Source organism: Triticum aestivum, chromosome 1A (assembly GCF_018294505.1).
Source record: "Triticum aestivum cultivar Chinese Spring chromosome 1A, IWGSC CS RefSeq v2.1, whole genome shotgun sequence".
Classification (NCBI taxonomy): domain Eukaryota; kingdom Viridiplantae; phylum Streptophyta; class Magnoliopsida; order Poales; family Poaceae; genus Triticum; species Triticum aestivum.
The window spans coordinates 99,630,155-99,656,613 of record NC_057794.1 but is presented as its reverse complement, the minus strand read 5'-3'; the positions used below and the strand labels follow the sequence as shown (position 1 = coordinate 99,656,613).

The 26,459-nt window shown below is 47.2% G+C and overlaps 1 long non-coding RNA gene across 1 annotated transcript; it reads left to right on the top strand.

Moving 5' to 3' along the window:
• Nucleotides 1-3,653: 3,653 nt before the first annotated feature.
• LOC123102596 (uncharacterized) lies at nt 3,654-5,753 on the top strand. The gene is made up of 3 exons (XR_006449084.1): nt 3,654-4,034; nt 4,169-5,190; nt 5,279-5,753. It is a non-coding gene; the product is annotated as an uncharacterized lncRNA (long non-coding RNA).
• Nucleotides 5,754-26,459: the final 20,706 nt, after the last annotated feature.

Here is a 26,459-nt window from a genome sequence, read left to right as displayed (position 1 = left end):
CTCCTTCAGCAACTCCATCAAGCCTTGGATGAACTCCTTCTGCTTATTGAGCTGATCGGGCATGCCGTCGAGGGATAACGACTCCAGCTCCGCCGGCTCGGCATGTTCACCTCCGCGGCTAGGGCGCTCCTGGGAGCTATCGCCTGCCCGTGAGAGATCTTTCGAGGTCTCTACGTGGCGGCGAGCCCTCTTTTTTTTCCGCAGCCTTGGTTGCCGCTCCCTTGTTACGAGTAGTTCTCGACCTAGAGCTCCGCTCACCGGCCATGGCAACGACGGACGAAGAAGAAGCACTTGTGAGGAGGAAAGGTAGAGTGATTTTCGGTTAGGTAGGTCCTCTTTTTATAACCTAAGCACTAGCACTAGTACTAATACCTGCATAGTGGAACACGTTCAGGTTTGGTACGTACTACTAGTAGGTGTGAGCAGGCTTTCGAATGTGATGGGAACAAGGTAAAGACTAATTGATGGTTTTGGTTTCGAGGCCCGAAACGGCTCCCGATGAGTTTAGCGGAACATAAATTTCAAGTACTACACTGCTCAAATGCGTAAATATTGAGTAGTATGTTACTATCAAAAATTGGCACAAAATATGAAGGAGGCCAATGGAAGTACTACTATCAACCCACGATTTAACTACTCGCATGCGCGCAATGGAGTAATAATGTCTTTCTTCCGCCCTCACGTCCACTCAATTTGCATGCGCTGTATTAATCGACCATCAATGAAGTGAACGACTTTACACGCGTCAAATTATCACATGGGGTGGATGTTGGTACAAAATTGCATCCGCCCGTGTACCCGCGTGTGCGTGCGTGGAATGAGTGCGTGCATGGCGTGCATGCACATCTTCGCTTCGTGCATGTACCGCCAGTATGGCTCAGGGAGGACGAGTACATTCTTCTGGAACCAGCAGCACGTCACTGTGATCAATCCACGCAAGGAGGTCGCGACAACGCCTACACATGTGCCACGTGGCTTCATGAACTGTAAGAGAGACACTGTGTAGCGTGCCATTGGTATTCTAGTTTACGTGTTTTGCACAAACTCGAAATACTAGTAAGGTACACGTGCATTGCACGCATCAGATTTTGCAACCAAATTATGAATAAATACCACACTATAGCATGTAAGCTCTGAGTCATATATGCCTGATGTAGCCCTTCGTTTAATTCTTATAGTTCATCTCATTCAAAATCAATTAGTTTTTATAAAAAAGCTAAGAACGCGGGAATAGGAAAAACATGGGATTATAGTGGAATGTCGTCTTGAATCCTACAGGATTGTACGAGTGTTTGATTGTGCATAGAAAAAACGCAGAATTCTTTCAAAGAGGTTTGAGTGGATGGGATGTTTCCTATGAAATCTAGTGCAAATGAATCATATGGAAAAATTCCTATGGTTTACAATCCTACGAATCAAACAACCAAGATAGGAAAAATTCCTAATGATTAGAATCCTCCAAAATTCCTTTGAGAATCCTTTGAATCAAAGAAGCCCTTAATATATTTTATGATTCATGGAATTGTGCGTTGTAAAGCATAAAGTAAAAACAAATAATGGCAATTCAACTAGAAAAAAGTTTGGGCAGTTATGATACGGAAGAATCTAGAACAAAAGAGAACCACTGTTGTTTTGAGGTTTGTGCATTATGCTTAAGTTCAACCATGGAGTCTGCTAGATTGTACATGTGGCAAAATCCGGTGGGTGGGCTAGAAGATGGTGCGAGGGGCCGAGTGGAGGGAGACTATGAAGGAATGCACAAGTGGAGATCGATATTTAGAGAGAGGGGGCGAACACGTGCGCTGATGCGCGCAGTGGCGGAGCCATGAAAAATAAATGAGCTAGGGGGCCAAGCATTGCTAATCCTTTATGAGGAGGGTCAATTCATGAACTTAAACCATTTTTAGCAGCAATTGCCTAATGATCACATTCATATTAGCCTTGATACATAGTGATGTTAGGGGGGAGGGGGCAGGGCCCTTACTGCCCCCTGTCTTCGCCATTGTGCACGCGTCTGAGAGATGAAGAGGAAGGCATGGATGATGAGAGGGGGACATTGGATACATAATTAATGTGGGTGTATTAGCTATATATGTTAATCCTATATAGAGAGATATAGATTGATCGATGTGGACGTGGGAAAGAGGGTGAGACCTCACTGGATATATCAATTGATCGATTTGTGTGGAAAACTATGAAAGACCTAGCTATATACACACATACATAGAGGAACATCGATCGTTGCGCATGCACGCGTGAGAGATAAAGAATGCCCGATATGATGGAGAGGGGGATGTGTGTTGGTGTGTGCCTTCATGGGAGACCGACCTAAAGAAAAATATTGCATGCGTGCGATGGATAATGCCGACTGGTAGTGTGTGTGCATGCATGCACGAGAGAAAGTTAGTGGTACAATTATAAAGAGAAGACTACTGCGTGGGTGTAAAAGAATAGCTGAATATAGGTGAGGTCACAATCAATGGAAAGTTGAATTCAAATATTTGAATAAGAGATCCTGATGTTTGAAACCCATGCATGCAGGAATATAACGGAGATCTGCGCGGTGTGGTTTGGAAACGAGCATGTTGTAATGTATACACATTGAACAAGGTCAGAGTGATTTGAATTTGAGATACCGATGGCACACATCATTTGGCCACGTCGCATCCGTGCATGGACACATTATTCTAATTGGAGATGATGGGCGGCTTTTGCATCACATATCTATATCTATATCCCTATATATATAATATATTTTTATTGTGTGCGGGTAACTTTAACTTTGAAAGATGGTTGTTGGATGAGGCGAATCCGATGGTCCAAGGATGGCAAATTTGAGCACTACTGGCCGTTGGATATCATCTAGATTCCACCAGATTTCGCCACATGTATAATCTAGAAGACTCCATGGTTGAACTTAAGCATAATGCACAAACATCAAAACACAAGCACTTCTTATTTGTTCTAGAATCTTCCATATCAGAATTGCTCAAATATTTTTCTACATGATTTGCCATTATTTGTTTTTACTTTATGTCTTACGACGCACAATTCCATGAATATTAAAATAGATTAGCTTTCTTATAAAAACTAGATGATTTTGAATGAAATGAACTATAAGAATTAAACGAACATCTACATCATGCATATATGACTCAAAGCTTGCATGCTATAATGTGGTATTTATTCATAATTTGGTTGCCAAATCTCATGCGTGCAATGCACGTGTACCTTACTCTAGTCTAAATGGTGTTTGTGTGTGCGTTGTGCGTGTTGAGGTGCAAATTGTCTTATTTGGGTACACGTTAAGCTTGTTCTTCCAAAATTTCAAGCCGCTCCTTGTTATGCCGAAAATTAAAGCTAGCGCCTTGTTAGCCCGAAATATTTAGAGAGAAGTGCATATATCAACCTTCAACTCTTTGGTCGGTCTAATATAAACCCCTCATCTATTATACCGTCTAAGTTGCACCCTCCAACTATCAAAACCAGACGAATTACCCCCCTGTCTCGCCTTGACCCTGGTTTTGGTCTAGTCAGCACATGTTGACCAGGTCAACTCATCCAGTCAGGATGCCACGTCTGACTTAACCTACATAGCCCGAGCACCCCATTTCTCTCGTTCGATCTCTCTCTCATCAGATTTCCCCACCACCGCCTGGCGCTGAGGAAACCAGCGCCGCCGCCCTGATCTCTCCCCACAGCCGCCCCGATCTCTCCCCACCGCCGCCCCTCTCCCCCCACCACCGCCCTGGTCTCTCCCGAGGAGACCAGCGCCGCTGCCCCGATCTCTCCCGAGGAGACCAGCGCCGCCACCCCGGTCTCTCCTCACCGCCGCCTGAGTTGCTCCCGCCACCGGCCGATCTGACGCTGCCGCCTCCTCCTCCAGTTATCCCCTCCACGGGCAGAGCTCCTACCCCAACTCTAAGAAGAGCCCGCAGCCCCTAGGCTAATCTCGACGGTGAAGTATCGTCGCTGCCATAGCTTGCCAAGTTCTTCTAGCGCTCGGACGCGAGGTTGAGGACGCGAAGAATTAGGTGAGCAATATTCCCCCGCCCACTTCTGCCATCTTCTCCACCTTTCACAGAATAGTTCATAAGGCTCACTTAGGGATGATTTGGGTCCTCTGCAACAAAGTGATTTGATCTCATTTATTTTTTTGTAATCCTAGGTTATGGATCCAGCAGATCGTATTGCTGTCCGTTTTCATTTCAATGGGGAATTTATCAATGATGGGAAGACAATACAGTATGTGGGGGGCAAAGAAGCAATGTCCTTTTTAGATCGAGCAACCTTGAGCTTATAGAGAATTCAACAATGTTTGACTGAGCATTATGTCACAATGCACACCTGATGGAGCAAGGAATGTTATGAACACAGACCCACAACACTGGAGCAGGGCTTGGTTCAGGTTAGGAAGTTGTTGTGATTCTGTGGACAATAACATTTCTGAAACTTTTAACAAATGGATAGTTGAGGCTAGATTATATCCTGTGATAACAATGTCCGAAACAATTAGGCAGCAAATTATGATCAGGATACATGAAATGAGAAGTGAGATGGAAAGTTGGACTGGCATCATCTGTCCAAAAGTACTGAAGAAGCTACAGAAAAGCATAGATTATTCTGCTTATTGTCATGCAATTTTTAATGGCAATGATGCATATGAAGTGAAGACAAGAGTACATAGGTACACTGTCAGATTGCATGACAGGACATGTATTTGTAGGTATTGGCGGTTGTCAGGCCTTCCTTACTCTCATGCCATCAGCTGCATACACTGCACTACAAACAAATTGGATGATTACATTGCTGATTGCTACAGAGTGGATAATTTCAAAAAACTTATGCTTATTGTCTGCAACCTCTTGAGGGAAGAGATGCATGGCCTGTGTCTCAGAGAACAAAACCAAAAGCACCTGGGCACATCAATATGCCTGGTAGGAAAAAGAAGTGTAGAACAAGAGAAGAGGAAGAAAAACCAAAGACTAGCAAAGTTAGCAAGGTTGGCATAGTGATCAAGTGTAGCTTGTGCAAGCAAAGTAGACACAACAAAAGAACTTGCAAACAAAGAAATGGAGTGCCTAGTGCTAGTGCTCCATCTGCTTTTGCTCCTAGTGGTACTGCTCCACTTTCTGCTACTCCTAGTGCTCCTAGGGAAGTGCTCGTCCACCAAGTGAAGCACCTATTCTGGTAAGCTCGTTCACCATATTTTTCCGCCATACTTTCTTTTTTGTACCACTGCTGATATAATGTAGTACATCTAATTGTTCTATTACAGAGTTCACAACAAAGCACTTCACACAAAAGAAGGGCCACCGAGGAGATGGCACCACCAAGACAAGCAAAGAGAAGGGCGCCAAGTAATAACAACAGTAGGTCAAATAATTTCTCTGGAAATACCTTCAATGTACATGGAAGCTCGAATGTGAATGTCAATGTTTGCACTGGTACTTCTCGCGCGACAACTAGCAGCAAAGTTACCAAAGAGAGGAGCAGTAGCAATGGCAGTAACAAAGGCAAGGGGATTGGCAAGGCCAAATATGCTCGGTTTCGAAGCTTGCTGGGACTTGAAAATTGAGAGTTATTTGTGTGCTTGTGAGGTTTGGGTGTCGATCAGACCTATCTATGTGAGACATATGTGTCAGACCTATTTGTGAGACCTTTGTGTGTATCAGACCTATCTATATGTATGTGAGACCTATGTATGTGTGTTTCAGACCTATATATATGTATGTGTGACCAGTTTTGTTCAAGCCTTTTTATTTGTTCATATGATGCTCAAATGGTACCAAATGGCACCAAAATGCTGCCAAATTTCGACCAGCAGATTAGGATATTTTTCAAATTATCGATTTATGCATTATATATTCATTTCATTGTTGACATGGCATGCTGACTGGACGAGTTGACCTGGTCAACATGTGCTGACTGGACCAAAACCAGGGTCAAGGCGAAACAGGGGGGTAATTTGTCTGGTTTTGATAGTTGGAGGGTGCAACTTAGACGGTATAATAGACGAGGGGTGTATATTAGACCGACCAAAGAGTTGAAGGTTGATATATGCACTTCTCTCAAATATTTAAGATATATTTTTGTCTCGTTGTGCTCCAAAAACTCCCTCCATGTCAACCCGTGCCTTGCTATTCCGAAATTACAACGCGCGCGAAAACTCCCACCTCCTGTGAAATCCAGACCCACAAAATGCACGTGGTACCCCTAAACCGAAAGAACCGCCTCAAATTGGTGGGGGTACTTTCGTAACTTACCCCACATTTCGGACAAGCACGTCTCTAAGCCATGGTTTCCCACTGCCATCCCATCCGCCCACCCATTCGTACACCGAGGCCGCGAAAACCCGCGACGAAACCCCACACCCTGCTCCGTCCGCCACCCAGCCGGAGCCTCTTCCCTGACGATGTCGTCGACAGCAACACCTCGACGTCCCTCATCCACCATACCGGATGAGGATCCGTCATCGATCTCATCGTCCTGCCGGTTCAGCCACCCCGTCCTCCACCTCCAAGGAGCTGCCCCGATGTTCCCCTCGTCTTTCGCGCCACCTCCATTCCCACACCGCCGTCTTCACCTGCACCACCGGAAGAGCATCATCATCACCGTTTCCTCGAATGAAGCTGCGGCCTAATCGGTGCCACCAAAGAGGTTGTACACTAATTGCCGCATTTTCTTCTTGATTCGATCTCACGGTGCTACCGGCGCTCGGTCCCGAGCCGACACGGCGTGGCTCCATCCACGGCGGCGTCGCCGGCCACTTCCTCCATGGCGTCGCTCCCTCGGCGGCGATGTCCACATCAATAGGACCTGCTGTTGCTTTAGCTCTCGCTTGCGCTGCTGCTCTGCTCTTGCTCTCGGTCCTCTGCCTGGTCTGCTCTTGCTATTGCTCTTGCTCTTGTTGCTGCTCTCGCTCTTGCTCTTGCTTGTGATGGTGCTCCGATTTAGCTACACTTTAGTCGACTGAATCGACTTTTGGGTCAGTCAATTTTCAGGTGGGGGGGGGGGGGCTCGCCGGGGTGAAGGAAGAACCAGCCATAGCGGGGAGGGGGGCTCTCCGGAGAGATACCCCACTATCTATCTTAGGGTTCAGGATGGGGGCGGTGGTCGCCGGCGATGGCGGGGCGTTGGCGGGGCAGTGGCGTGGGGATCGCCGGAGAAAAAGCTCGGCACGGGGTGGCCTAGGGGGATGGCCGGGGAGGCGGCGGACCGGCGGTGGGGAGTGTTTTCGGGGTGGGCGGGGCGGCGCACCACCGGCCGCGGGCGGCGGGGGGCTGCTGTTTGGCCGGCTCAGGGGGATGGAGGTTGAAGATGAATCGCAGGCCCTTGATTTCGTATCCAACGGCTGCAAAATCGACTGACCAGGGATGAAAAAGTCAATTGACCGACGTGTAGCCTCACCTTGCTAGTGCGTTCAGTTTCGACAGCAAAATTCAGTTGCGACAGCAAAATTCTGTTTCGATAGTTAAGTTCAGTTTCGACAGCTAAAATTAGTTTCGACAGTTAAGTTCAGAGATGAGCAGCTGATGTATTTTACATCTAACACTTTGTGTTTATGTATTTTACGTCATGTATTGGAGATGCTATTAGAATTCCGCTCAGGTTAACGTTGTTCGTTGTCTCTCTTTTCCTGCTTCAGCCTCGACATTGTACAACTCACCGGAGCTGCTCCAATGACGAAACCCTCCATCACAGCGGAGCAGTACCTCGGGCTCCATCTCTAGACGCCTAAGATCTTCTTCCCCTCCTCCGATAGCCAAGTCGGCCGGAGCATCCTCACCGGCCAACCCAATCACGCTGAGATCGACATGGCTTCGCCAAAGAGGTTCTACACTTGTTGCATCTCTTTTTTACTCTACATGTTATATATATTGTCCACTGAGCACTCGTAGTAACGGGAAGTACGATTATTTTATCCTACTATATGACAAGCAGGGAGGTACTAGGAAACTTAATTAGCTATCCGTGATGGACTCTCTTGAACGCCATCGTTATTTATCTCTGCGTGTTTCAGCTGTGCATTTGTCGATGGGCCTGGGAGTTGAGCTAGTATGGCAGTGGCCTGGGTCCAAAGTAATAGAAGTAGCACAAAAACATTTTTTTAGTGTAGGATTTTCCTTGCTCAAGCCTGCCTACTAGAATCGCCAGTGCTTGAAAGGAAAAGTGAATGAAAAACATCAGAATTGGAAAATTTCCTATGGTACTACTTTTCATGAATTTGGTGCAAAGGAATGGAGCAAAGGAAAACTGTAGGATTTGTTCCTTTAGTGTCTCCTTGAAAGAAAAACCGTAGGAATTCTAATTTCCACTTCTCCTCCTTTTCATATTCCTATTCATCAAGCACAAGACTAAGAGATAGTAGCATAATAGCATTATAATTGTACATTTTCTTGTGGTTTGACTTAATCTCACCATGCTTTTTTGCATCCTGTGATCTTCCAATTGTTGTGAATCAAACACCCAGATTGGCAGAAATCCTGTGTTTTTAAATTCTCTGTTTTGCACGCGCATTCCTATCCTATTCCTGTCTATTTCCTATCCCTGCATTGTTAGAATCCTCAAATTCAAACAAGCCCTTACTCAATTACTTCTGTTACATATATGTGTCAAAGAAAACCTTGTGTGGTTTGTCCTGCTCCTGCGGCGCTGTGTTCCACCCCAGCTCAGCTGCTCCAAAGACGGAAGGGTTCACCACAGCAGGGATCCGCTCTCCAGACTGTCTTTCGCTGCCTTAGATCTTCTTCCCCGCTGCCGGCAGCCACGGCAACTGCATTACCATCATCAACTGAGCAGATGACCTTGAGGACTACACGGGTCCGCAAGAGAGGTCGCACTCTTCCGTGTCTACTTACGTTATGCGTCGCTTAATATGATGACATGCTACATTATTGTCATGTTCACCTATTAGACTCCGAGTCAGTTCCAAACTAATGATGAAACTTGAGTTTTTAAATGGTTGTGGGGTACATATTGGGGCAGCAATCCGTACTATCTGTCTACTATCTGGTTAATCTCCGGTGTCTACTATGAGTTTCATGTTGGGTGCAAACAAACATTAAAGGAGCCATTATCTGTATTTTTTAACTAAAGCTATTATCTGCCTGCTATCATTGGTCTTGGGTCTATCCACAGTTTGCTACCATCACTCTGGATTTGTGCATGCACTCCTTACATAATCTCACTATGTTTTATTCCTATGCATGCCAGTTATTGTACACAATGGAACTGATCATGTAGAGCAAAAGCGACGAGCCTTGCGTGGCAATAAAATTTCATGCAGACGTCGTTCCATGGTGGGCGCAAAGGCAGCCCCCCTCCACCCATTTCGGATCGTAATCAAGAGGAAGATAACTATTATGAGGGGGATTCATAAGGAGAAGACCACTCCTATTTACCCCATGAGGTCTTCGCTCTAACTTGGCATGCTGATGTTGGTAATATCATGCATATGGTGCCTTGCATTGCTTACTGTATACATTAAAGATGTCATCTGCTTAGTTTAGACATGCTTTGTGTCAATGCCATCTGTTTAGTTTCTTTATCGTATATGTGAATCATGCAATGCCATCTTGTCTAGCCAGGCATCATATATGTGAATTTTGCAATGCCACCCTGGTTAGCAAGTCATCTTATATGTGAATTATATCATGCCATCATTTTTTATTACGTGTTAAATTTGTCGACAATTTTAGTACATTCAATTACTCTTCCTGTGCATCAGCCATTTGGCACGGTCATGGAAAAATCTGGAGTGGAAACAAGGTCTTCAGAGCAGACAATGCTATCTGACGAAGCACATGTTTTGCTGGTTACCAATAGCTCCTCAGAGGAGGATTCAGAGACAGATGACCAGTCATATTCCCCCCCCCCCGAGGTGCATGCCCTAACTTGGCAGGGTTATGTTGCTCATATCGTGCGTATAGTATCTTGCATTGCTATGTCATTTGCTTAGTTTAGACATGCTTTGTGTGAATGCCACCTGTTTAGTGTCTAATTACCATATATGTGAATTATGCAATGCCATCTTATTGCAAGACATTATATATGTGAATTATGCAATGTTATCTTGTTGCAAGGCATTATGTATGTGAATTATGCAATGCCATGATGTTTAGGCAAGCGTCATATAAGTGAATTATCTCATGCTGTCCTTTTTTGTATTTCTCATTGCTTTTGTTGACAATGTTTGTATATTCAACTGCTCTTCATGTGCATCAGCCATTTGAATTGGTGATGGAGAAATCTGGAGTGAAAACAAGGTCTTCAGAGCAGACAATGCTACCTGCTGAAGCAGATATCTTGCTGGTTACAGATAGCTCTTCAGAGGAGTATTCAGAGGCAGATGACCAGTCCTATTATCCCCCTGAGGTGTATGCTCAAACTTGGCAGGGTTATATTACTCATATAATGCATATGTTGTATTGCAACGCTTAGTTTTTACATCATATACACAATATTGAATGCCATCTCCTTAGTTGACACATCATATATGCGATTGCCCTCTGCTCACTTCCTTAGTATATAAATCATATATTTGAATTATGTCATGCTATGATGTTTATATAGACATCATGTATCTGAATTATGGCATGCCAACCCATTTTCTAAAGACATAATATAGTTATATCATCTCATGTTGTTTACATAGTCATCATATTTAAATTATGTCATTCTATCTATGAATTATATCATGCCATCATGTTTCCATCGACGACATGTTTGTGATTTATGGCATGCCAACCACTTTAATAGACACATCATATAGTTATATCATGTCATCCTGTTTACATAGTCATCATATTTTGAAGTATGTCATTCTATCCTGTTTAGTTAGCCATCATACATGTGAAATTGTGTCATGCTATCCTGTTTAATTAGCCATCATATATGTGAAATTATGTCCTGCTATTCTGTTTGCTTAGACAACATAAATGTGAATTATTTCATGCCCTGTTTTCTTCCCTACTATCCATTGCACCTGTCTATCTTACAATGTCTGTACATTCAATTACTTTTCTTGTTTATCAGCCATTTCAATTAGAGGGAGTGATAGCAGTATCTGTGGGAGTAAAAACACGGTCTTCAGAAAAGATCGTGCTACCTCTCGATGCAGGTAGAACCACGGTTGTACTTGCCCAAGAACCAGCCCCACGACACATAACCCACACTCATGCAGATTGTACCCCTACCCAGTTGGAAAGAGAACCAGCTACACCCCTTCTAACCCCAACCCCAGCAGATAGACACCCAGTTCCCATTGACACAGCACCGTCTCCACCACAGAGCACCCAAACACGAGCAGTTAGTAAGGCAACTGTAGTGCCCAAATCACGAGGACCACCACTCCGAACCCGAAGTCAATGCTTAAAGCAGAAGAAGAATTGTTCTCAGGTCAGGTTCCGTAGCTATGGTTCATTCTACTTTGCTCTTGCATCACTGTATGTACCGATACCAACTAATTTCAAATTTGAAGGATGTAATTGAAACTCCAATGGCGCAACAGGTATGTTTTAAACCTGTTTCTTCAACGTGTTTGGCTGTTTTCTGTTGTAACTTGCTCCATGTTGATTTCAGTTTCAATTGAATAAACAGTTATGTTCTCATGCCATGCACATTACAAGTGTTGTTATTGCTATGTAGTTTCCCACACTTATATTCTGTCTATGCTGCTTTGTCTTAAATAGATATGATTCGAACTGTATCTATCTTGATTTGGCAACATAAACTAGAATGATATAGACCATACAGTGACCATACTACATAGATATATGTTTGTTTCATGCTGTTATCCTATCCACCTTACTATTGAACTGGTAAACCTGAGATGTGTTTGTTTGTTTCTCTTTTAGAACGCGAATAAAATATTGGAGAAGAGTACCCTGTTATGCAATGGTAAAGGAAGTAATGCAGATAAGGTTCAAGATAGTGAGACATCCCTGTTGGTCTCCAAGAAAGCTGATAAAAACTATATTGAAGACACTGAAACAACCCCAAAGTCCTGTCTTGACGTAGTGTTCGAGTTACTGGCTACCACTGCTGGCACCACCTCTTCGAACTCGTTTCCTGAATCAGTTCGGCTTCTCGAGTCTCAACTTCAAGTTGAAAGACATCAATCAGATGTTATGCGACAGGAAGCCGAAGGACTGAGGAAGTCCCTGCAGAATTCAGATGCATACTTTCTGGTGCAACAGCAAGCGCTGGAGGACTTAAGCGCCAAACAAGAGAAAGTTAATAAGCTTGCTAAGCATCTTGCCAGCATTATGGGTACCCAGGATATTGTTTCTTGAGCTCTTCTGAAGTGGTTTCAGTTCTTGACTTGTTTTGCTGCGGTGTTTATATGCTATTGTGTTCCCTATATTTGCACTGGTGGCGAACTTTGATGCCCAGTGGATGTAATATGTGTAATAGCCGTGATAGCCTAGTGTAAGTTGCTTGCTTATTTATTTCCTTGTTGTCTTGTTTATTTGTTTGCTTGTAGTCAGTGCAGTTCTTTTTCTACTGTTTGCTAGTGGCTGCAATAACCTATTTTTTAAAACTAGGCCACAATAACCATGGGCAAATATTTACTATAGTGACACTGGGCCTCCTATGGGCCGTAGAAACAGTGGGCCTTCTACAGGCCGTATAAACAGTGGGCCTTCTACGGGCCATAGAAGCAGTGGGCCTTCTACGGGCCGTAGAAACAATGGGCCTTCTACGGACCGTATCATCAATGGGCCTTCTACGGGCCGTATCATCAATGGGCCGTAGCATCAATGGGCCTTATATTGGCCAAACATGGGCCGAACAGACCGCATTCTGGCCGTAAACGGGGTAGAGTTGGAATCATCCATTCATGGGCCGACCATAACGGGCCATCGTTAATAGGCCGTATTTGATGACGCTATGAAAATGGCCCAACGCATTAACGGACCACAAATGGGCCGACTGTAACCATGGGCTGAATTTGGCCCACAAGCAAAAGATGACAGTAACGGGCCGTAAGTAAACGAATTCTGGAAATGAGCCCAAGAATAAATGGGCTCTGAAGAAGGCTAGAAGATAACATGGGCTGGAAACGATCCAAGGGTATAACGGGCCGTTAATGGGTATAAAGTGATACACTGTTCATCACAGGCCAGTTTCACCATGGGCCGTTAACGGGTGTAAAGTGATACAATGTTCATTACGGGCCAGTTTCACCACGGGCCGTTAATAGGCCAAGAGTTACATAGGGCCTCATATGGGCCGAAAGACGTCATGGGCCATATATGGGCCAGAAGTGAAAACAGGCTGGAATCATATTGGATGGCCGAGATGACGCTACTGGGCCTAATTCGGATAGGGCGTAATGGGCCTTGGGTTAGCGGGCTACAAATGGGCTATATTCGAACAGGCCATTAACAGGCTTTCCATGGGCCGGCCCGCCATTTCTTGACCAAGTCAAACGGGCCGGCCTTTACACAGGAATGGGCCTTTGTTGGGCCGTGCCACGTGTTGACATATCATAGGTGCCTATCTGACCCACTGACGAGCTGACACGTGTTTCGTCCGGCCAATAAGAATTTTACGCGTGGAGATTTCCCATTGGTCGGGGATGTTAATGGGTTATCGGATCCAAAACCCGACCCAATAGCTTAACGGCGTTCCATTATGATGGATGCCATGTGTCGGTCACCCTTGATGAAAGCACTTCTGTGATGCGCGATTTATCGTCATGGAAGTGGACACTTCCGTGATGATAATTTTGGTAATGCCATGGAACACTTCTACGATAGCACAGGTATGACTATCTTGATTCTATCATAAATTTGTCATGGATGTACATGCATGACAAAAAAAGCGACCTACTGTGACAAACACGTATCATCACGGGAGTGTATTTTTTTGTAGTGTACGGGCTAGATTTCCATGATCTAGCCCTAAATTCTTTCCTCAACATCTTGGCATTTATTTTCGTGTGCGAGGCCTTCCTCCTCATCCCACCTCACTTCAGACCGTGGCTCAAGATTTTCAATGTGAAACCGAAGGTGGTGGATGGCCAACACGCAGAGTGCGGAGGCGCCATGGTGAGCAAGATGCCCAATGTCACATGGCCCAAAGGTTCCTTTGTGGAGAGCGTCAAAGGGTGGCAAAAACTATGGTTCTATATTACAGAGCCCCGCGACGTCACCTAGGTCGCGGCTCCCAAATTCCAGTCCGGAGCCCTGATGCGGCTCACCTCCTAGATTGAGAAGGGCCTGGACTGGTCTTCGTCAGACGAGCTGACAGTGCTTCAGACGCGCATTAGGAGCATGGTCGACAAGAACATCAAGCTTGTCGATGTGATCCAGGTGATGCTAGTTCGCCGGATCCTTCCATGCCAGAGCCGGACTTGCCATCTATGGGAGTTCGACACAGCCGAGCACCAGACCTTGCAATGGTTCTTCAGAACTACGCACGAAGATATCTGGAAGGTGCTCTTTAAGGCCAACAAGACGTGGCCGAAGACGACCGATGACCGTGTGCATGACCTGGCCCATCCCGCCAATCCAGTAAGTCTTTCGCATTTCAAGGTGTATCCTTTACTTGCTTACTCAAGGAGGATGCCTAAGCTTCCCTATTTATTTTCTTCAGGCTTGGACAAAGAATGCGGAGCGGATTCGGTGTCCGACTCTGCTGCCTGAGGAACCAGCCATCCCGCTTATGACAAAGATGCTAGTTTCGGCGCCCTACCAGGCGTCGGAGAAGAAGGCCAGGGAGACCAGAAGTGGTCTCCATCGCAAGGGTGCTTCGGACGCGACATCCGAAGACACCGAGACCCACTCCTCAGCCGCCGAGGATGACGAGGAGGAGGAGGAGGAAAGCAACTCCCCCCCTGAGGGGGAAGGAAGAAGAGGGCGGCCTCCACAATTCTAGAGGCAGAGGCGCCCAAGAGGGGGAAGGGTTCCCTCGCGGATAACTCCGCATGGGACATCGACAGCAGCCCAGAGCGGCGCCCCCGAGACAAGCCCCTGGCTGAATCGTGAGTTCTCAAAAACCCAGACGCATTCATATATCTGGCCTCTCTAATTCATAGTCTTAACATGTTGAATCATGCACTTGCAGTCCGGCTCGGTCCGCCTTGGAGCGATCCTCATCTTCGGGGAATTCGCTAGACTCGAAGGTGATGGACAGCGGGTCCCTTCTGACAGCCTCCTCTCCAAGGGCCATGGATGACACCGAGGTGTTGCCCCGAAGGATCCCAGGCCAGGGAGGGACGCAGGAGGCCGTCAGTGCGGCACTAAAGGGTGAAACCTCATCCACCAGACACATGGGGGAGCAAATCCCCATGGGGACTAGCAAAGGGGGCCAGGTTCAATTCGGCCCCCAGCCAAATACGGTCCCGGAGACCTATACGGATCTGGAATCCGGTAAGCAGCCTCCTTTGAAAGAAGGAGGTGTGCCTATTCCGCCCGTGACCTCTGTCCAACCAGAGGAACTGGACACTCTAATGGAAGCGCTGCGAGTGCTTCCATTGTTGAGGAACACCGTACCCTCATGGGTACAGTGGTTGAGAGGGTTCAGTCTGTTAAGAACGGACTGACCGAAGCCTGCACCATCCTTTTAATAGGCTTTGAGGTAAGCAACACAATTGTGTAAAAAGAATGTCACAGTATAGACAGTAGCCCCTGGGACTTTGTCCGTGTTCGGAAAGAAAAGCCGGACAGAGGATCAAATAATTTTCGCAGGAAACTAACCATATACGTTTATGTGAAAAAGCAGGCGTCGCTGCTGACTACGACCTCCCATGCTGTCGAAGTCTCCGGACTGAAGCAGAGTCTGGAGCAGGCCGAGGAAGAGATCGGCCGTGTAAAAAAGCAGCTTGAGGACAAGCAAGGTATGCCATGACCTTCTGTATATCAGAAAGGATAGATGATTTATGTTGACAATAGCGCCATAGTATTTGTAGGAGCTGCGACAGAGGTGGAGACCCTCAAGGTCGCGCTGGCCGAAGCCCAGAAGAGAGCGGCAGAGGAACAATCCGTCCGCGAAAAGCATGAAGCCAGGGTCGGTGAGGTCCAACAAGAGCTTCAGGGTGCTGTAAAGAAATGTGAGTCCTTGGGCGCCCACCGAAGCACGCAAGAGGCCCGGGTTGAAGCCCAGGGCGCCCTCAAGGAAATCCAAGAGGCCAAGAAAATCACGGCGGATAAGGCCTTCATAATGCAAAGCAAATTTGTGAAGAAAAGGTACCTCTCACTGACCCGGATTTTGAGTTCTCCAGGAGCATTTGCGGATCTGCCGCGCAGCATTGCTGATGCTGCGGATTTCTTCCGAGCAGAAGAGGGGAGCTCAACGGAGAAGTTGTTCCAGTCGCAATACCTTGCACCAGAACATCCGGTGCCCTTTAGCGATCAGTTAAAATAGCCGGTCGAACTGCATAGGGTGGCCGAACTGGCCATGAAGGATTTGATAATCTGGCTGTGGCTTGGCGAAGCCATACCCAGCAGCTACTTCGGGCTCGTGAAGCGGCTGGTCAATGCCTGCCCTCGGCTTGACGCCATCAAGCGGTCGGTCTGGATCGAAGGTACGCGGATGGCCTTCGCCCGTGTCAAGATATAGTGGGTAAAGATGGACGCTGCTGTCAGGACCCTGATTCCGAGTCACATCGATCTAGCCGGTAACACCTCATATCACTTTGCGGCCTCACGCACGGTACCCCACGGGTGTCGCCTTACCATGGCCCGGGACCATTTGCGCCTTTTGGCTCACGTATATGATAGTGTTGCTAGCATCCATATGACAGAGAACCCGGGCCGACATGGCTAGTCGTGAACCCAAAGCGGTACAGACTTATGGAGACAGGCATACAGGATTCACATCGAGCATGTCGGTCATCAGCGAGTGATTCCGGGTTGTAGCACTGGGCTAACAGGACTCCGGGGAACCCGGGCTGTAGTAGGCTAGGCAGGACTCCGGAAATCACCGCGTGACATTTCCCCAAAGGGACAGACATAGGAACGAAGTGAAACACATGCCGGCCAGTCAAGTGTCCTGAACAGTAGTGCTGGGCTAGCAGGACTCCGGTGAACCGGGCTGTAGAGGACTACTATGGCTCGAGGAGCACTAGACTACATTTCCCCATAAGAAAGGCTACCAAGGATAAACAACTAGATTGTCGGATCCCACTCATACCAAGCATTTCAATCATACACACAATATGCCCGATATGAGTACATACAACATGGCATCACAACAAAACTCTACAACTCAAGTACTTTATTTAAAGGCTCTAGGGAGCCATACATAACATGTTCATACAGATAGGGGTCACATGACCCGACACTCAAGTCATACAAACATACAAGCACATGCAGAAGCAACTAGTCTGAGTACAGACTCTAGAAAGAAAGAAGGCTTCTCGAAGCCTGTCTATCTACATAGGGCCCTCCATGGCCAGGATCACCACCTGGGTGGCTAGTCACTCGTCGACGTCAAGGTCTACATAGAACCCATCGGAGGGGGCGGTGTTGTCGTCTGAAAACAGTAATTAAGCAAACATGAGTACAAAGGTACTCAGCAAGTCTTACATCAAAACCTACTAAACATGCTTATTCTCAAGAAGGTGGTGGGGTTAATGCAGCAAGCCAGCTTTGACTCTTGGCTAAGCTATCCTACAGAACTTCACCAGTAAAGTAGTTTCGCACAAGAGTCCACTACTCACCAACACAATACTCCACCGTGGATCCTCCCTCGTCATCCTATGAGAGGGCCATCCTCGATACTCACACTTATCTTGAGTCTTTTAGTAGTATCCATTAACTTGTCTATGAACTGTATAGGCAACCAAGTAGTCCTTTACCGCGGACGCGGCTATTCGAATAGTTTTATACCCTGCAGGGGTGTACTTCGTCATACATGCTTTCACCACTTACCGCCGTTTACACGACATGTACTCGGCAACCTTCAAGCGGAAGCCCAGCGAGGGTGTCGGCCACGGCCTACCTAAACACTTAAGTCTCTAGTCCAGGTTTATCGCCTATCCAGGTTCCATCCGCAGGGAGTCCGGCCGAGGTTTCCACATACGGCCCAAAACGATGTGAACAGGGTTCCCGGGACACCAAACGGGTGACTCGGTACACCGTGCCATGGTGTATCTACCGCAACATAGCCCACCCCTAGGGTCAGCGCTACGCACGGCCGCCAACACATAACCTACAAACACCAGAAACTATTTGCAACTCCTGGACAGAGTACTAGGCTGGTTAAGAAGCCGAGAGGGTCAATTAAGGATCCCAATGCATGGTAGTAGCTGAATCTTAAATAACACGTACAGATCTCAGTTCTTAGGGACGGCCTCAATGAAACAACCCACCATGTACTCCTACATGGCCTCTCATCGATACCTTTACCAAAACATGTTCAACACATCCCTCACATTACCGGCATAGGCATTTCCCTCTGGCCCATCACCCAGATGAACCAGACCTGACACAACTCTAAGCATAGCAGGCATACCAAGGTAGGAATCACATACATGGCTCAATCAACTCCTACACATGCTAGTGGGTTTCATCTAGTTACTGTGGCAATGACATGTCATGCAGAGGATAAGGGTTCAACTACTGTAGCACACAGCAGTTTGAATCGCGTTGTCTTAATGCAGTAAACAAGAGCAGGAGCGAGAACATGGGTTTGTATTGGAATGATCAAAGGTTGCTTGCCTGATGGAGTGGTAGCGGGATACTGCCCTTCAGTTGGATACTCGTGAATATCCTCGGAGGCAGAACCTACCACGGAGAACACATCAGAACACAATCAACACATGACGATATGCAACAATATGATGCATGCTATGACATGGCAATATGATTGTGTCTTGGCCTAATGCAAGCTAAAATAGAAAGGGATGAACTCATTTGAATCAAAGATTCAAATATTAACTCATTAAACATGGCATTTATAGTGCATTACCTTATTCTGCCTAAACAGCAAGGTAAACTTGTTTTTTCATGCATGAAACCATTACAGATGGATAGATTGAATTTTTCTGATAATTTTTCATATATAAATTATTTCATTTGGAGTTACGGTTGAACTTCTATGAATTTTTGAAGTTTGAACTATTTCTGGAATTTCCTGTATAAAAATAAACCCAGAAAATGCATTACTGCATTAGCATTGCGTCATGCTGACCTCAGCAGGTCAAAGGTGCCAGCCCAGGTCAAACCTGACTGGTGGGCCCCTTCTGTCAGCCTCTCAGTGCACTAACTACGTTTAGTTAGCCTAATTACTGGGCAGGGCCCACTAGTCAGTGACTATACTAATTAAACTAACTAATTTTAGTTAGAAACTAATCTAGATAATTAGCAGAGGGGGGCCCACTTGTCATTGACTCAAAGGAGTCAACCTGGGCCCACCCAGGGGTCAAACTGGGTCAACTCGCCGGCGGCTCGACGCCGGCGAGGCCCGAGACGGCGGAGGGCTTCGGATTTGGTCCTCCAGTGACCAAATCGACGGTGGAGACGTGCTACGCGTAGCTGGGGCTCATGCGCATCTAGTGGGGCAAGTGGGAGGAGCTGGGGTGGAGCGAGCTCGCCGGAATCGAGCTCGTGGCGGCGGCCGGAGTTCAGGCGAGGTCGGTTTCGATGCTACGGTGCACGGGAGGAAGAGCTAGTGGTGGCTACGGGTTCCTGGTGCTGCACTGAGCACGGTGAGGCGCTCGGACGCGTGCTTGCATGGCCGTAGCCACGACGGGACATGGCCGGCGACGAGGAGCTCTCGGGTGCGGTGGAAACGGCGGCTACAGGGGCCAAACGAGCACGGGGGCTAGGGGGAAAGGAAGAGAAGCTCACAGCGGAGTCGGAGAGGGGGTCAGCGAGCTCGGGGAGGTCCTGGCGACGGCGAATCAGCCAGAGACGGCTCGGGTGCCCGAGGTTGAAGACGAGGGCGAAGGCGGCGTTGCAGGGCTTCCGGCGAAGCGTGGCTCGGTGGGGAGGTCGAGGGAGTCGAGACGGAGCTGATGGGCTCGTCGGAGGGGCGAGGGGAGGTCTCTAGCGGCGACTACGGCGATCGGCAGCGAGGGACGCGCTCGGCCATCGCGGGAGAAGGTGAGGGAGACGAGGGGGAGAGTGAGAGAGGATGAGAGGGAGACCTGGGGGTCGCGTGGCGTCCTCTGGGCGTCTCCCGACGTCGGCAGAAGCAGGAGGTGGCCGGCGCGTGGCCGGCGCGCGGCGAGCACGCGCCCCTGCCTCCTGGCACGAGGTAGGGGGTGACTGGCCGAGCCAGTAGGTTGGGCCGAGCCAGGTAAGGCCCAGGTGGGATTCTTTCTCCTTTTTTTGATTTAGTTTCTGTTTTCTATTAAACTGCAACTGTTTAGCTTTATTTAAAATACTAGAACATTTCCAAAAATCCTGAAAATAAATGTGGCCTCTGTTTAGATTATTTCCAATAGGAAACATTTACTCCCAGAATTATTTGGGCATTTAAATTATTTTATAGCATTTAAATGCCCAAATTCAAATACTTATGATTTAATTCAATGACCTTCTGTTGACCTAGTAAATTGTGCACCAATTTTGCCAGAGGTTCTAACCTAAGACAAAGAGGGTGCACATTTTAGAAGGGCATTTCAGGTTCATTGAAATTATTTTTTAGTAAACCGTAGTTGATTTCAAATGGGGGCTGGGGGTTCTGCCTTCCCCATTTCAAGTTTCTGATGAAAAGTAAGCATGATGCACACTCTAATGCATGGACTAGCTAGGGTGTGACAACTCACCCCCACTCAAAAGAATTTCATCCCGAGATTTAGAATCCTCCGGGAAGAAGGTGGGGTACTCGAGTCGAAGATGATCCTCCCTTTCCCAAGTGGCTTCGTCCTTGAAATGGTGTGACCATTGAACCTTGAGAAACTTGATATTCTGACGTCGAGTGGTATGCTCGGCCTGATTAAGGATACGAACGGGATATTCCCGATAGGAAAGGATATCTTGTAGATCAAGCGTTTCGTGGTCCACTCCACGGATAGGATCCGCGAAGCAACGCCTGAGTTGTGAAACGTGGAAGACATCGTGAACTCTGGAAAGATGCGGAGGTAGTTCTAGTTGGTAGGCAACTTCTCCTTGTTTGGCAAGAATGCGAAAGGGTCCAATGTAACGAGGGGCCAATTTGCCTTTTGGTACCGAAACGATGGGTTCCCTTTAACGGAGTAACCCGAAGGTAAGCCTTCTCGTCGACTTCATAAGTCATAGGCTTATGTTTACGATCATATTGACTCTTTTGACGAGATTGGGCTGTTTTCAATTTCTCACGAATAACGCGAACCTGCTCTTCTGCTTCCTGAATCATATCCGGGCCAAAGAGTTGTCTTTCCCCGGTTTCTGACCAGTTAAGAGGTGTTCGACATTTTCGTCCATAGAGAACTTCAAAAGGAGCCTTGCCTAAGCTGGCTTGATAACTATTGTTATAAGCAAACTCCGTGAATGGAAGGCATTTCTCCCAACTCATTCCGAACGAGATGACAGAAGCTCGGAGCATATCTTCCAGAATTTGATTGACTCGTTCTACTTGACCACTTGATTGGGGATGGAAGGCGGTGCTAAAGGAGAGACGAGTTCCCATAGCATTTTGGAAACTTTCCCAAAATCGAGAGGTGAAGAGACTCCCACGGTCTGAATTAATTTCCAATGGAACACCATGAAGAGACACTATTCGGGAGATGTATAAATCGGCTAGCTGGCTAGCGGTGATACTCTCACGAACAGGTAGAAAGTGGGCTACTTTGGAAAGTCGGTCGATCACGACGAAGATGGCATTATTCCCTCTCTTGGTCCTGGGAAACCCAGTGATGAAATCCATACTGATTTTATCCCATTTCCATTCGGGAATAGCCAAAGGTTGAAGAGTGCCAGCAGGCCGTTGATGCTCTGCTTTAACACGATGACATACGTCGCAATTAGCAATGTATTGAGCGATTTCTCTCTTCATCCTAGTCCACCAAAACCTCTAGCGTAGGTCTTGATACATTTTAGTACTACCGGGATGAATGGTGAGAGGGGATTCATGAGCTTCCATAAGGATCAACTGACGCAGATGTTGTTTCTTGGGAACCACCAAACGGTTCTCGAAGAAAACATCACCTCGCTCATCCATGGAGAAACATTTAGCAACTCCGCTAGCGATGTTTTCCTTAATCCGGGATATGCCCTTATCATACCGCTGGGCGGTTATGATTTGATCCATAAGGGTAGGTTTCGCCACCAAGGTGGATAGGAATCCTTGAGGAACAGTGTGAAGATTTAGCTTACGAAATTCCTCATGGAGAAATGGTTGACTTTGTTGTAACATCAGGTTGTTACAATAGGACTTACGGCTTAGCGCATCGGCCATGACATTGGCTTTGCCCGGGGTGTAAGTTATTCCTAAGTCGTAATCCGAGATCAACTCAACCCAACGTCTTTGCCTGAGATTCAAATCTGGTTGAGTGAAGATATATTTCAGACTTTGGTGATCGGTGAAGATCTCGCAACGATTACCGAGAAGGTAATGTCGCCAGGTTTTAAGTGCATGGACTACAGCTGCAAGCTCTAGATCATGTGTGGGATAATTTTCCTCATGTGGGTGTAATTGCCGTGAAGCATAGGCAATTACTTGACGATCTTGCATGAGTATGCAACCTAGTCCTTGTCGCGAGGCGTCGCAATAGATAATAAAGTCCTTGGAGAAATCTGGTGGTACCAGTACGGGAGCAGATGTCAGGCGTCTTTTCAGTTCCTGAAAACTGAACTCGCACTGTGGAGTCCACTCGAACTTTTTATCTTTCTTGAGGAGTTCAGTTAGAGGTTTAGCAACCTTGGAGAAATTTTCGACGAAGCGGCGGCAATAGCTCGCTAAGCCAAGGAAGCTCCGAACTTGCTTAACCGTCTCAGGTGGAGTCCAATCAAGGATGGCTTGAACTCGCTCGGGATTGACAGCAATACCCTTACCAGAGATTACATGGCCTAGATAGGTCACTTCTGGCAACCAAAATTCACACTTGGAGAATTTGGCATAAAGGCGATGCTCTCGAAGTTTCATCAATACCAGCCTTAGATGTACGGCATGTTCCTCTTCATTCTTGGAGTAGATGAGTATGTCATCGAGGTATACTACGACGAATTTATCCAAGTACTCCATGAAGACTGAGTTCATTAACCGAGAGAAGGTAGCCGGGGCATTGGTTAAACCGAAGGACATGACGGTGTACTCGTATTGGCCATAACGAGTAACAAAGGCCGTTTTGGTAATGTCCCCGTTTCTGATTTTGATTTGATGGTAGCCTAACCTCAAATCCATCTTGGAGAAGACTGAGGATCCAGGGAGCTGATCATACAGATCGTTGATCCTGGGAAGCGGGTATTTGTTCTTGATGGTGACCAAATTGACAGGTCGGTAGTCCACGACCATTCGATCCGTTCCATCCTTCTTCTTAACGAAGAGTACGAGGCAAGCCCAAGGAGAGGAACTAGGACGGATGAAACCCTTTTTCAAGGACTCATCGAGTTGGTTCTTAAGCTTGGCTAGTTCTAAGGGTGCCATCTTGTAGAGTCTTCTAGAAATTGGAACGGTTCCTGGAACAAGGTCTATCACAAACTCAACATCCCTGTCAGGTGGAACACCTGGCAGTTCTTCTGGGAAGACATCCGGAAAGTCTCGGACTACCGGAACATCCTCAAGGTCTAGAAGGGGGTTGGCATTTAGGGAGTAAAGCTGGCGCTTGGCCACTCGAGTTAAGACATTGTCTGTCTTGCCCGATGGGTGAGTAAGTTGAACGGTTCTAGTGGCACAATCAATCTTAGCGTAATGAGCTGACATCCAGTCCATACCCAAGATGATGTTTATGTCCGTGGACTTGAGAGCTATTAAGGATGCAAGGAAGACAAGTCTATCGACAAGAATTTCGTTCCCATGGCTTACTCTAGAGGTTTGCCATTTGGAACCCGAAGTTTGAATTACCATGGATGTGGGCATGTCACAGAATGTCGTGTTATGCAATCGAGCATAGCTCTCGGATATGAATGAATGAGATGCTCCAGTATCGAAAAGAACCGATGCCGGATGGCAGTTAACAAGGAGCGTACCAAGGACGACGTTGGGATCCTCATGAGCCTCCTCGGCTGAAACATAGTTGACATGGCCACGTACAGTGGTGGCCGGCTTGGCATAGAATGTTTTTCCCGCGGGCTTACCACGGCCAACGGACTTTCCAGTTTGATTGGGGTTGTTGTTCTGGGGACACTCTCGGCTATAGCGACCCGCCTCTCCACACTTAAAGCATGTCACCACATTGGGGCGTGGAGTAGCATTAGCAGCGGGGCCACCATAGGGCTTGGGCGGTGCAAATTGCTGGTTGGGACGAGGTGCCTCAAAGGATGGCCTCGGGATGAACCTGGGTGGCAGTGCCGTGCTTGGAATCCACACCTGGCGCTTCTGAGTTCCAGAGCCAGATGAAGAGCCAAAATCACGGGAGTGCTTGCGTGAAGCGTCATAATCAGTCTGGCCTGTCTCAGCACTAATGGCTTTATTGACCAACTTCTAAAAAGAGGTGCACTCGTGCAGACGGAGATCGCGGCGAAGCTCAGGGCTAAGCCCCTTCCGGAACCTTGCTTGCTTCTTAGCGTCAGTAGATACCTCTTCAGGAGCATTGCGTGCCAGATTTCCAAATTCACGACAATAAGCATCCACAGTGAGTCTTCCTTGGGTGAAGTTGCAGAATTCCTCATTCTTGCGATCCATGAGACCTTCCGGAATGTGATGCTCATGGAAAGCCTCACTGAATTCAGCCCAAGTAGTAACTTGGCCGACCGAGCGCATAGCCTCGAAGTTTTCCCACCAAAGGCTAGCAGGGCCTTCGAGGTGATAGGCAGCATAGGTAACCTTGTCGGCTTCGGCTACGTTGGCAGAACGTAGCTTGTGGGTGATGCTACGAAGCCAGTCATCCGCGTCGAGGGGCTCGACGGAATGGTTAAACTTTGGTGGGTACAGCTTGATAAAGTCATTGATTGACACTAAGTCATTTTGTGGGTGGCGTGCAGTGTTCTTCTCAATCCGCTCTAGCAGGCGGTTAGTCTCACGCTTGTTTCTTTCCGCCTCCAGCATCACTTCGGCCAGAGAAGGCGGGTGAGGCAGATTTTCACCCCTAGCTGCACTGGCTTCCCCCTGCTCCGAGGCAGTAGGGTTGCTGCGGGTGTTGACCATCCTAGGAGAAAACAAGATAGTGGTTTAGATAAGGATGGCTCAGACTTAGCAAGGAAGTGCAGAATGTAATGGATAACACGGAATGCAGAGACGTTCATCCGTATGTCATGGTAATATAAAACTGCCATATATATACCAACGGTCATACACATCATACATAGTTCAGTACAAGCCCAGGCTACAGTACAACTATGATGAAAGACATTACATCTCATCGGAGGCATTCCAAGCTCCTATACATTATTTGTCCACACCTCCGGAATTGACTACACACTAAGTCGTATTCCACAAGTCACGCAGGACAGTGGAAATACAACTACTACAATACTAGTGGTACTAGTACTAACTCAGGCAGCTCCGTAGTAGTTCTCATAGAAGTCACCTCCGTAGCCTGGAAGTTCAACATGACCATCCGGGAACAGACAGTCCTAAGGAGCCTGTGGACCAAAGGGGCTAGGATGAGGTCTTGGACCAACAAACGGTGGTCTGCGGGGACCACGGGGTGGGGTGATGCCTCCCACATCACGCCAATCCACCATGTCTGGCAGAGCTGATCTCATAGGATACAGATCCCTTGTATCCATACATCCAGCTTGCACCGCAGGTGCAAACCGAGTCAATGTGGCCCAATGATCAGCACGGGTATTGAAAAGCTCCAACCTCAAGGCCCGATTCTCTCGGTCCTTATCTTCGAGCAACTCGGCAGTGGTATGAGTTAATGAGTCCTCCTGAGTGGAGTCAGCATAGATAGCCTGAAGATACCCTTGCGCTCCCGGAAGTGAAGCTGGCATGTAACGGAAGTCGGTGTTCCGAAGCAGGCTAGTCCGGACTCGCAAGATGGTCATCATGGAATAGGCAGCATCCTGCACAGCCATCTCAACAGTAACCCCGAGTCCATAGGAACAGTGAAGGGGCTCGGTAGATCCAGGATAAGAAGGAAATATCCTGACGGTGCAGAGATATTGGCTTTGATTAAAGTCGTGGAACTGCTCTTCGACGGTGTATTCGGGATACCAACGGTAGCCCGTCTCGATCATTACCCGGACTAGCATAGCAGTATGACCGGGCACGTCGAGGCACCGGGTCAGGCGAACCACTTGGTTTTGAACATGGTTGGCCATCTAAAAGCACAACCACAATCTAAAGACATCAGAATTTCTAGGGTAAATCGGACAGCATAACAGTTGTAAATGCTCAGAGAAAGATTTGAGACATCCACAATAGTTCGCAATGCCACTCAACAACATCATATCAAGGTTCTGATCCAATTAGCAACA